Below are 4,082 nucleotides of genomic sequence, written 5' to 3'. Positions count from 1 at the left end.
TCTCTTTCTTTCTTTCTTTCTTTCTTTCTTTCTTTCTTTCTTTCTTTCTTTCTTTCTTTCTTTCTTTCTTTCTTCTTGAACTCAGAGCTTGGGCACTGTCCCTGAGCTTCTTTTGCTCAAGGCTAGGCACATTTTGGCTTTTTCTATTTATGTGGTAATGAGGAATTGAACCGAATGCTTCATGTATGCCAGGCAAGCACTATACTACTCAGCCACATTCCCAGCCCTTGATAATGCTCTTTCTACATATAATAATGATTTTCTGATGGGAGGCAATGATCAAGAGTGAAGTCACAAGTAGGTTCATTTGTGTGTGTGTGTGTGTGTGTGTGTGTGTGTGTGTGTGTGTGTGTGTGTGTGTGTGTGTGTGTGTGTGTGTGTGTTTACTGGAGCCTGAACTCAGGACCACGTGCTTTTCCTTAGCATTTTCACTCAAGGCTGGCATGCACTATCATTTAAACCATAACTCCACTGCCAGCTTTCTAATAGTTATTTGGAGATAAGAGTCTCACACTTTACTGACCAGGCTGGCTTTGAATCTCAATAGTTAGGATTACAGGTATGAGCCAACAGGCTAAATAGATTGATTTTGTTGTATCTTTTTCTTCTACAAATATTCTCTGACAATCTACCATGTGCCAGGAACTGGCCTAAGACTTTAGGATAGCATAATGGATGACCTAGATATACAGGCTCCTCCTATAGAACCTCAGAGACTATAAAATTAAGGTGATAGACATAGTTATAACACTTGAGAGCATTAGCTATAAATGGTGGTATCTGCTTTTTCTGCCTAGCATCTCCTTTTGGGAAACTACACTTCTTCTTTGTTATTTTACTTGGTTAGAATTGACATGGAGGCCCATTACCGCCATTGATGACTGATTCAAGATTGATCATATAACCTAATGAGAACTGACAAACCAAAGAAGCATATTGGCTCAAGGTGGGATTGTGTAGGCACTCCATTGGTAGAGGGAAGCCATCCAGACACCAGGGTTATCAGGTATCCACACGTATATGTTTGAAAGATGAAGGCAATGTCCTAACTGGACCAGGTGTGGTAGCCCAAACCTGTAATCCCAGCTCTTGGAGGACAAGCTGTTCCCCCAGAAGAAGTCCTAATCATGGAGGATTTTCATATTCCCAACCTGTAACTTCATGCCCCAAGAGATAATCACTATTATGTCTGAGCTTTTTTGCATGTTCTTGTCTATGAAAATGTATTGAGTGTGTGGATATATAATGTATGGGAATAGGGACTGAATTTAGAGCACGTTAGGCTGGTGCTTTACCACTTGAGCTACTCCCCCAGCTCTGCTTTTCACTATTTTTGAAGATGGATTCTAGACAACTTTCCTGCCTGGGCTGGTTTCAAAATGTGATCTCAGCCTCCTGAGTAGCTAAGATTATAGGTGACTCCAGCATCCAGCTCTTTCTCCCCACCCTCCCCCACACCCCAGAACAAACATAAATGCAATGGAAATTTCTTGTACACCTTCTAATTACGTTCATCTCTACTTCTCTCCCAGATGACACTGCTACTTGAAGCCAGTGTGAATGAGTTTTCCAAGGTTCTCCATATACTTGGTTAGAATTTTTTTAACTTCCCGTTGTCCTTCAAAAAATAACATACCAGCAAAAGAAACAACAAATTGTGAACTTCTTTGTGAAGTTATCCCAGGACCTACCAGCTTTTGAAAAACAGATTAATTTTCCACTGTTACAACAGCAAAGTTCCTGGGAGAAGCTGCTCACAAACTGTACCAGACTCCAGATTAATACTGCTAAGAAAGAATAGAGGAGGAACTGACCTCAAATGAGGTCATTGAGTTACTATTGGAGGGTATCATATAACTTGTTTAAGTCCCAGGAGAAGTTTTGTTTTTAAAAGGTGATAATCTCTCTATCACTTTGAAGCAGGCATTAGCTGGTGTCAAGGCTCTCCACTTCTGCTTTTGCAAGAGGCAATGACAGTAGGGCCTTGGATGTTCAGGTCTGCTTGGACATAAAAATAATGAAGCTTGCCAAGCACTGGTGGCTCATGCCTATAATACTAGCTACTCAGGAGATCTAGGAATTAAGATTTAAAGCCAGCCTGAGTAGAAAAGTTTGTGAAACTCTTATCTCCAATTAAACACCAAAAAGCCAAAAGTGGAGCTTGGCTTAAATAGGGGAGCATTAATCATGAGCAAAAAAAAACTCATGGACAGTGCCCACTCCCTGAGTTCAAGCCCTAGGACTGGCATACACAAAGTTGATATAAATTGTGCCATAATTTGTATATCGTTTTATATTTCACCACTGTGATTCAATAAGACCTCAAAGTTTACTCATATTTATACATACAGATGGGATATTCATCCTTTTTTTTTGCTGGTCGTGCGGCCTGAACTCTGGGCCTGGGTGCTGTCCCTCAGCTCTGCAGCTCAAGGCTAGTGCTCTATACCACTTTGAGCCCCCCGCACCACTTCTGGCTTTTTCTGTTTTTGTGGTGTCAAGGAATTGAACCCAGGGCATGTGAGCAAACACTCTACCACTGAGCCACCTTCCCAGCCCTGGTAATCTTGAAGTAGGATTTTAGTGTGTGTGTGTGTGTGTGTGTGTGTGTGTGTGTGTGTGTGTGTGTGTGTGTGTGTGTGTGTGTGTGTGTGTGTGTGTGTGTGTGTGTGTGTGTGTGTGTGTGTGTGTGTGTGTGTGTGTGTGTGTGTGTGTGTGTGTGTGTGTGTGTGTGTGTGTGTGTGTGTGTGTGTGTACTGGGGCTTAAACTCAGAGTCTGGATTTTGCCCCTTAGCTTTTTAGCTTAAGGCTAGGGGTTAACTGGAGATAAGAATGTCATAGCCTGTCCTGACTGGACTAGCTTTGAAATGCAGTCCTCAGATCTCAGCCTCCTGAATAGCTAGGATTACAGGCATGAGTCACTGGCACCAGACCAGGATTCTATTTAGATTATACAATATTGGTTGCCAAGTTTTAAGAGGGGCCAAAGCAAAGTCCAGTTAAATTCAGAAAACATGCTTGGGAAACTGTACTAAACATTATATGGGATAGCCAGATATGTTCATGGGAAGCTTTTGCTCACTGCGTGAAACTGAGTTATCCTAGGGAGCATTAATAACTATCAGGTTCAGGATACACAGTTAATGTGGCAGGTTAGATTGATGTTGCTTTCCTCCTATCTTCTTCCTCCTTCTTTGGAAATAGTGTTGACTTTCTCTTCCTTATCAGCTCAGTTTTAACAGTGTTAGGAAAATGCTAGCTGTACTATAGTTCTGGCTATTTTTTTTTTGTAATATAAACTTAGGCAACCCATTAAACTCTGTTATGCCATCCTCATCTAAAAATAAATGAAAAATCCAAACCTGTAAGATAGCCCGATGTGGCATCTGCTGAGTTGTCCCATATAAATAAGGAATAAATTACAGAAAGAACAAGGAATGTGACAGGTGTGGTAAATCAGGAATGGCCTCGACAGAAACTGGTCATGGGTTGATTTCTTTGGAAACAATCAAGGATAGTTTCTTATTTTACAAGACTAAACGTTATTTTTTGGTAAAACATTTTATAGCATAAAATTAGTAGTGTAAGGCCAAATAATAGTTACTACAGTGTTTCTGTACCGTCTTCTGCCTGAATAAAATTTTGCCTCAGGATGAGTATTTCTCTAATTTATATGTAACATTTCCTTTGAAGACAGAAAACAGCCCAGTTTAAATCTTCAGAGGAGCAGTCATTTCTCTTTTCATTATCTCATGGTTCTTAGAAGGTGAAGTCTTTCAATCTTTTTAGCTAGATTTTCTTTCTTTCTTTCTTTCTTTTTTTTTTGGTCAGTTGTGGATCTTGAACTCTGGGCCTGTGCGCTGTCCCTCAGCCCTTCAGTTCAAGGATAACACTATAGCACTGGAGCCACAGCGCCACTTCTGGATTTTTCTGCTTTTGTGGTGCTGAGGAATCGATCCTAGGGCCTCATGCATGCAAGGCAAGCACCCTACCACTGAGCCACCTTCCCAGCCCTCTACTGTTGTTTTTAGTACTAGTACTGGGGCTCAAACTCTTTCACTTGGCTGTTTTGCTCAAGGCTT

The sequence above is a fragment of the Dipodomys merriami genome, unplaced genomic scaffold, assembly GCF_024711535.1.
Source record: "Dipodomys merriami isolate MVZ:Mamm:240054 unplaced genomic scaffold, mDipMer1.0.p SCAF_1, whole genome shotgun sequence".
In the NCBI taxonomy this organism is placed as follows: domain Eukaryota; kingdom Metazoa; phylum Chordata; class Mammalia; order Rodentia; family Heteromyidae; genus Dipodomys; species Dipodomys merriami.
The sequence above is the reverse complement of the archived record's forward strand: the minus strand, read 5'-3'. Positions refer to the sequence as shown.